The 8,914-nt window shown below is 38.1% G+C and overlaps 1 non-coding gene across 1 annotated transcript; it reads left to right on the top strand.

Moving 5' to 3' along the window:
* The first annotated feature begins 8,162 nt into the window (after nt 1-8,162).
* Nucleotides 8,163-8,269, top strand: LOC145141727 (small nucleolar RNA R71). Its single transcript, XR_013722921.1, has one exon. It is a non-coding gene; the product is annotated as a small nucleolar RNA R71 (small nucleolar RNA).
* Nucleotides 8,270-8,914: the final 645 nt, after the last annotated feature.

Genomic DNA, 8,914 nt, shown 5'->3' with positions numbered 1-8,914 from the left:
TAAGCCCAACTGTGCTGTTCAACAATCTTAATGCTTTTGTTCTGTTCTAGTATGATACTGACCCTTTGTATGAATGAATGTATATATATACTTAGTTAAATATTTTATTATTTAAAAGTATATATTCTTGTTCAGAGTGTTTTAGTCCCGATGTGTTTATAGTTTGTATATCTTTTATGGGTTGATATACTTGATTCACTATAAACAGTGCTCTGATACCAATCTGTCACACCCCAAAACCGAGAACGGCGGAATACGTTCTGGGGTGGAGGACGTCATGTACAGTATCATAACAAAGCATAAAAGTAAAGACAAGCAACAACATCCATTGCATTAAGATAATAATTGTAATACAAACGTGTTCAGTACAAATGTTAGACACCAAAATACAATCAAAATAAAGTGGAGTCTTATGTGTGCTCCGTCTTCTCAAAAGCTGCATCCGTACCTGTCTACTGATGACCTGAGAATACAAGTTATTTTGAAAACGTTTATCAGCATAAAGCTGGTGAGTTCATAAGTATTTAGTGTCATTTCCTGTATAAAAATATTCATAATTATACATTGTAAAAGTAAGTTTCGGTGTTCGAAAATAGTATGAGCCCTAGAAAAACCTTATGTTTTCCAGAAAAAGTAGTCTTCACCAAGACCCGATAGTTTGTTTGTTCCTTTGAAAATGTACAAGTTTTCCCAGTAGTTATTAGTTTGAAAATATAGTTTTAGACTTTATTCATGTATAGTAATGAGAAAATGTTTTACCCCAACAGTATCACTGTCGGCCATATGTAATGAAATGCAGGCTCCAGGTAGTATTAAATGTACAATACTCCTCAGGGAGTCTGTTGCCTTTAATTTTTAAAGTATTAATTAAAGATTTGAATGTGAACTCATACGTAACCATGCTGATTGACGATCGAATCCCTTTGACCCTCCGAGTCATATGTAGATGTGACATTTTGTCACCCCTGGGCCTAGACGGCTCGGACTGTAGCTAGCAGTCGGGATGTGGGAGTGTCTGTCCCGTATAGATCTATACACATAATGCCCGCTCTCCCTCCAGGAGACTCTGGTTACGCGGTGATAGCACAAAGATGTGTCGTATCGAGAAATAGTATGTCACATTCTATTTTAGTAAGTTCTCTTGTATAGTATGTAGTGTTCTCTTTGTATAGTACATAATGTTCTCCTTGTATAGTATATAGTGTTCTCTTGTATAGTATATAGTGTATATTGACTCACAACTGAACTGACTCTAGTAGTTGTCATGACAATAGTAGCATTGAGTAGTGTCCCTTAACTATACCTATTATAGTTAAGATATGAAGACTTTTATATCTGACACAAATATATAAGATATATAACTAAGAATTCAACGAGAGTCGGACTAATAACAAAATACCCTAAGCCCACAATCAAACAAGAACAGGAAGTAAGGTGAGCTATTAGTCCTAAGTCCTTCAAGTCTTACTTATATAAATATATTGGTGTAGATACCTATTATAGTTAAATAGTGTTGTTGGTTGCGTGTCTTTGATATCCAAAGGCATTGAACTGATATGAAAACTTTTATATCTGACACAAATATATAAGATATATAACTAAGAATTCAACGAGAGTCGGACTAATAACAAAATACCCTAAGCCCACAGTCAAACAAGAACAGGAAGTAAGGTGAGCTATTAGTCCTAAGTCCTTCAAGTCTTACTTATATAAATATATTGGTGTAGATACCTATTATAGTTAAATAGTGTTGTTGGTTGCGTGTCTTTGATATCCAAAGGCATTGAACTGATATGAAAACTTTTATATCTGACACAAATATATAAGATATATAACTAAGAATTCAACGAGAGTCGGACTAATAACAAAATACCCTAAGCCCACAATCAAACAAGAACAGGAAGTAAGGTGAGCTATTAGTCCTAAGTCCTTCAAGTCTTACTTATATAAATATATTGGTGTAGATACCTATTATAGTTAAATAGTGTTGTTGGTTGCGTGTCTTTGATATCCAAAGGCATTGAACTAATATGAAAACTTTTATATCTGACACAAATATATAAGATATATAACTAAGAATTCAACGAGAGTCGGACTAATAACAAAATACCCTAAGCCCACAATCAAACAAGAACAGGAAGTAAGGTGAGTTATTAGTCCTAAGTCCTTCAAGTCTTACTTATATAAATATATTGGTGTAGATATGGTTTGAGAATAAAAATTAGTTTAAACGAATTTTGGAAAATAGTTTTATAGTGATTTAACACGAAAATGAATTTGGTAAGCATTTGAAAACAGTTTAATTGGCAATATAGTTGAAAGTATAGAAAATCCCTTTTTTGGTGGTAAAAACGGTTAATACTGTAGAAAATCCTTTTGGTTGCAAGTTATAATCCACATGCGATTGTTACTATAACTTATTTGGTTCAACTTGTATTCCCCCCCATAAAACAGTTAAAAACATTTAAAAAGGTTCATTTAGGGGTATGAACTCACCTATAGTGGGTGAAGTGGATTTGAACACACACACGGATCCTATGTAGGATGCTAGGTGTCAAGTGAGGACTTGAACACACACACGGATCCTATGTAACATGTAGTGATGTATAAAGTATCTAATTAGTTGTGTAATCACTAATTAAGTGAGTAAAGGCACTTCAATGTATGAAAAACACTTGGTTTCAAGTGTTAGGAGTGCTAAAGGTTGCATCTAAGGAGTGTATGGCCTCACTATGGAGTTTACACTTCACTTGGCCACACTTAAGTGTGTTTACGGTTGGGAGACCATTTCCCCCATGAGTTTACGGCCGTAAACTCATGGAAATGGTGAGTTTGTGTGTCTAAAGGTCTCATGCATCACAAGGAAGGTTCCTAGGATCAATTCGAGGGCTTTGGAAGTGATTAGGGTTCAATTGGGTACTCCCTTGGAGTTTACGGTCCTTGGACCACTCCTTGGGAGTTTACGGTCGTAAACTCTAGGAGTTTACGGTCGTAAACTCTAGGGTTTACGGCCGTAAACCCTTGACCACTTCAACCATTTCATGTTTCAAGGTCCTAAGCTCATTTACACTAGTTTCTAGTTCATCAAACAAGCTAAGGAAGGGTTTAGGGGCATCAAAACACCATTTGAGGTGTTTACGGTTTTTGGGTTTACGGTTCTTGAATGTTCAAGAACCGTAAACTCAAGTTTATGGCCAAAAAGTCACGATCTTGGGTTCTTTAGTCCATGCATGTACATATCTAAGCTTTAGAGAAGGTTTGGAAGTGTTTTGGGGTTTCAAAACCCTCACTTAGGAGTTTACGGTTTTGGGAGGCTCCCCAAACCGTAAACGCATGCATGTTGGGGTATTTGGATGATCCAACTCGAAATAGCATGAATACCAAGCTAGAAAATCAAGTTAGGAAGATTACCTTTGATTTTTGAGGCTTGAAAGTGGTGTTCTTGAACCAAACCCGATTTTTAGAGAGAGAAAGTAGAGAGAGAAAGCTCCAAGGTGGGAAAAGGCTCTAAAGGTGGACACTCCTCCTTTATATATGGCTGCCTAGTGGGGACCCACCATACACTGTCGTTTAAACGGAGCTGAATGTTTTTACCGGGTTAACTAACCGTAACCCGACTTAGTTGCTTTTATTCCGTCATTATATATTATTTATTTTAATAACTCAAAATGAATTATTTTAATAAATAAAAGTTAACGGAAAATTTTAATGGAACTAACTTTTATTAACGGAAGCGGGTTACAGTGACGGAGTAAATTTCGGGTTGTCACAAAATACCCGACTAAAACTTGCATATGCTCTCATATCTTTAATTTTTCATTTTCACGTTTTTCTCTCACAAATTTCTTTAAATAAACAACCAAAGGAAGTGGAAAAGAAACATAACAATCTTAAAGTTTTGTTACACAACCAAATCAAACCAAATAAAATCAAACACATCAAAAATAAACTAGACAAAAAATAAAATAAAACGATAAAAATTAATCATCATCCTCCTCATTATGCATTCCGCTTCCTCCAGCTCCATCTCCACCCCGGTTCTGATAGTCATTCCACATAGGATAGACTGGATAGTGATTTCCTAAGTGAGGTGGTTTCTAAACATTGAAGTTCCGGACCAAGTTTTCCATCGTGCCTCCAATCCAATTCATACTTAAAGATAATAGGTCAAAATAACCACCCATAGCTTCTCCACCAAAACTAGCTCCTCCCATGGGGTGCATTATGATGCACCGATTGTCCTTTCTCTTCGTGTCCTCTCACATTCTCCTTCCTCGAGACCATGGCTGTTGTTCAGGATGATCGCGTGGCTCCACATCATCATCAATATGTATACTCCAGTGTAAACCCATGTTGACTACAACACACATTGACTCCAAATACCCCATAGAAAGGTCATCCCCTGGCTTGCGTGTCAATGTCCTAGTCAATCGTAGTGTAATAAGACCATATGATCTTGCCAGGCGAGTAATAAAATGGCCCCCATTAATAGGGCTACCAGCTCGGGAAATGGCCGCCGTGCTACCCAAATAGCTATCTAAATGATACGGGATGTTGCAAAAGACTTCCAGTGTAACAATACTCCATAAGAAAAATAAGTTCAAACTTGTAACCTTATCTCCATATCTCTTATGGTTGATGGAAAAAGTAATCAACCAGTGAAGAAGTCGATGAATCGGGGATCGAATATGACTCTCCTGCGAAACACCCAAATGAAACGCCCTGTTAGCAATTGTCCCCCAAAAATCGTACCCAGTGACACCCGAAAAATATTCTCGAACAGCGGATCTCAAGAAAAGTTCGAAGGCTGGTGAATGTGTCTCATGTTCCTCATATATCCCCATACGCCATGAAAATTCAGCGAGGCTACACTCCCAAAATTCGCCACCGAGGCAAAAAAACAAATTCCGCGTGTAAGAAGGTTCAACAGTGGCATCTTCAAATGAAACTGAGGCGAAAAACTCCACAAACAGCTCTTGGAAAACCGGCTCATTAATGGTGAATAAATTCTTCCATCCATTACATGTGAAAGCAAAACCATCCATAGAAAAAGTCTTCGTCAAATACGGAGCCATTCTTTCCATTAGCCCAACTTCTCCCAAACGCACCTAATCAATTCTTGGGGATATGGAAAACTCTCAGTTATGAAGCCATCCCAACTTGTTGGTGAAGTTGGTAACCACATTCGAGGGCATGTCAACGGGAATTTGATACAACGGGTGGTGGTTAGAAACATGTCCTTGAAACTGCTCGTTTGACCTTCTTGAAGCCATTCCCTGTAAAAACCAATAGACAAGAAACAACCAACAAGACACACAAAACATTAGACATATTATTAAAACAGAAACTCAAAATACCCAAGACTCATGTCGTGAGCCTGAAGCTCACGTCATGAGTTCGTAACTGTCAGTTTAATCGGCCATGACAGGAAGTGAAATCAGACTCAATGCATGGTTGGGGTTTAGTAACAACTCGATTCTAAGTATATTTAGGTAACATGCAGTGAAGAAATCACATTATTAGGGCATTAGTTTCGACATTTGATCATAGCATAAACCCTAACTCTAAAATTGAAGCAATTATCAAGAATTAAAGGAAGAAAACTTACCAATCGTGGAGAATGAACACAAACATGCGACAAGAGAAGCAAATCTCGGCAAAAATCTAAGTGGGGGCTTGTCTTTCTTCCCTTCGTGTGTGTTAATGTGAGTGGTAAGTGGTCCAGAAATGAGGTCACAAAAATGGTCCCCTCCCGTATTAACTTAAAGCTCACGTCTTGAGCTATGGGGCTCACATCATGAGTGTGTTACTGGGCCAAAAATACGGGCTAAATTAAAAGTACCTCGGGGTGGGCTTTTTGACCCACGACGTGTTGTCGAGATTTTTATATAAAAAGTCCATTTTACTAAAAAAAACTTTGATTAATTTTACCACTCAATAGCTAGGGACCCCACACTTGATTTTTACCATTTTCTAAAATAATTAAATGACTAGATGATTAATTATCCTAAAAATAAACTAAAAATGCAAAAGTCAAAAACGAAAAGAAAAATAGCAAACCGAGCTCGGGTTGCCTCCCGAGAAGCGCTTCTTTTTGTTGGAGTCTTGAGTCGGACTCCGTGCCGCCTCACGTTAAAGTTATCGGAGTGTCAATCACCAATTGTATTTTCTGCTCCTTCCACCTTCTTTTGTAAGCTTAAACTCTTCTAAGATATGCCTTTTTAGAATTTTCTTGTTTACCTCTTGCATCATTCTCTTCAATCTTTCTTTTAACTCCCTTATTTACCACAAGTTTATGTTCTACTTTTTCTTCATTCTCGAGCTCTACGGGAACATCCTTCTTATCCATGGTTGAACACCTTAAATTAGAAGTAACTTCTTCCTCGTCACTAGATACCAATTCTTCTCTTTCCTCACTCACCTAAGATGTTGAAGTTTTATAAGCAATCACTTCAAAAACAAGTGGAACGGATGCTCTCGGTTTGGTGCGTTTAACTTGTTGAATCTCCTCTTCCATTAATTTTTCCAATTCTTCAAGTTCATTCTCTTAATCTATATTAAAAACTTCAACTTGAACATCATTACTTTGAAAACCATCTTCCACTCCAAAGGCAACTTCATCATCTCCCACTCTCAAAGTAAGTTTTGACTCGCGAATGTCTACCAAGGCCCTAGCAGTATTTAGCAGAGGGCGACCAAGAATTATGGGGACATTTGCATCTTCCTTCATATCTAAAACGACAAAGTCAATTGGAAAAATAAATTTCCTAACTTTTACCAAAATATCTTCCACGATGCCTCTTGGATGTGTCACTGAACGGTTAGCCATGTGAATTGCCATTCTTGTAGCCTTAAAATCTGGAAGATTTAGATTTTGATAGAACGAAAAAGGCATTAGATTTATGCTAGCTCCAGAATCGGCTAAGGCATAAGTCTTCATGTTGTTTCCAAATTCACACGGAAGAGTGAGGCGTCCAGGATCTCCCATTTTCTTTGGCAACTCTCCCAATATAACTTTAGAACTTTGCTCACTAAGTATAACTTTAGAATTATTTTCTAACTGTTGGCGAGTGTCAAGTAGATCTTGCAAGAACTTGGCATATTCAGGAACTTTAGACAATGTTTCAATAAAAGGAGTATTTATTGAAATACCCTTCACTTGCTTCATAAACTTCAAGTGTTCCTATTCCAGTGGGTGAATATGAGCTCTAGACAGAAACGAAAGCAGAGGACGATAAGCTTGCACATCGACTGAATTTTTCTAATCATTCCATCCCCACGCCGTGAGCCTTGGATGCTCACATCGTGAGTTTGAAGTTTCAGCATCATTTTTTTCTTCGAGTTTGGACTTCTTTGGATTTGTTCCGGTCTGATGTGGATTGACTTCAAGTGCTTCAAGGAACTCAGAGATGGTATCCTCTTCAGTTTCGATTACCATTACATGTGGTTGAGGCTTTTTCTCGGGAATTAGTTGAGATAGTTTTTCATTCATCAAAGTATTTAGTTGACCTATTTGGGCTTCGATATTTTGAATCGATGCTTGGTGAGTCCTTAATAGGGCTTTCTGTTCTCTCATTGCTGCATCGGTTTCATCGCGATGTTTTTTCGAAGCTTCCGTAAATCTGGCTAAAACAAACTCAAGATCAACCTTCTTCTCAGGTGGTGATTGCTCTTTTTGGTAAAATCCTCGGCCTATTTGCCTAAAATTTTCTTCCTTTTTCTTTTTATATTCATCATATGGCAACCACTCTTTCTTTGGTGTCCGCCAATCTTCATCATACTTATCTCCACTCGAGTAGCAAACTTGCACCTTCTTATTTCCATTATCATCCAAGTGGCAATCTTTTGTCAAGTATGGACCATTACATCTTTCGCAACCAACTCTAATAGCATGAATTGACTGGTCCATCTTTGTCATCCTTTGGTCCATAGTGTTTAGCATGGCTAACACAGCTGTCATATCTTCAGAAGTTCCACTACTAATTTCTTTTGCCCCATCATGCCTAGGATTATGGTACTCACAAGAATGCTTGGAAAATCATTCAATTAAGTCCTTGATTTCAGCCGGATTTTTCTTAGTTAAAGGACCTTGAGAATCAAGGAGTTTCCTTGTCATGACATTAACCCTATCATAAAAAATAGAAACTTGTTGTTGCTCATTCAAGTCATTTTGGGGGAAATTCCTTATCAATCCCTTGTAGCGTTCCCATACTTCGTATAGTGACTCCCCCGGTTGTTGCTCGAAATTCGCTATAGCTTTCTTGAGTTTAGCAACTTTGGAAGGTGGGCAAAAATGTTCCAAAAATAGCTCATGCATCTGCGCCCAGTAGTTATTGCACCGGATGGAAGTGCTTTTAGCCAATCCTTAGCGGCCCCCTTGAAAGTAACGGTAAGCATTCTCAAAAGCACCGTCTCTCTTGGCACATTAGGGACGTTGAGGTAATCCGCTATGTCATTTACTTCATCAAGGTGTTTGTATGCATCCTCACAGTTTTTCCCGGAAAATGGAACGTCTTTAAGCGGAAAGAATATGTCCTTTAAGCTCGAATGTGGCAGTGGCTGGAATCGCGGGCTGCACTAGAACGGGACTGGTGTCCTCTCGGATTCTCTTCTTATATGCCTCCATGGACATATCAGAATGTTTTTCATCGCGTTCTTAGGCTCGTCCTCAAAATCTCTTTCTTCAAATTCGGTTTCAGTTTTGTATTCGGGGTTTTTTGGGTTAGGATTTTGTTCAAAGCTTTCAATCTTGCTCTCATCCCTTTTTTGATTTCTTGACTCACCCACACTCTTCCCTTTCTGCTTTCCAAAAACTGATTTGAGGTCTTTGAAATGTGACTTCTTTGGCAGGTGGTTTTCTCATACATTCTTATCCGTCTTTTTGTGAAGGGCTGACTCTGGATCTTCAAGTGGG

This window comes from Lactuca virosa, chromosome 9 (genome assembly GCF_052849685.1).
Source record: "Lactuca virosa cultivar CGN04683 chromosome 9, Lactuca_virosa_CGN04683_v6, whole genome shotgun sequence".
NCBI lineage: Eukaryota > Viridiplantae > Streptophyta > Magnoliopsida > Asterales > Asteraceae > Lactuca > Lactuca virosa.
The sequence above is the reverse complement of the archived record's forward strand: the minus strand, read 5'-3'. Positions and strand labels throughout refer to the sequence as shown.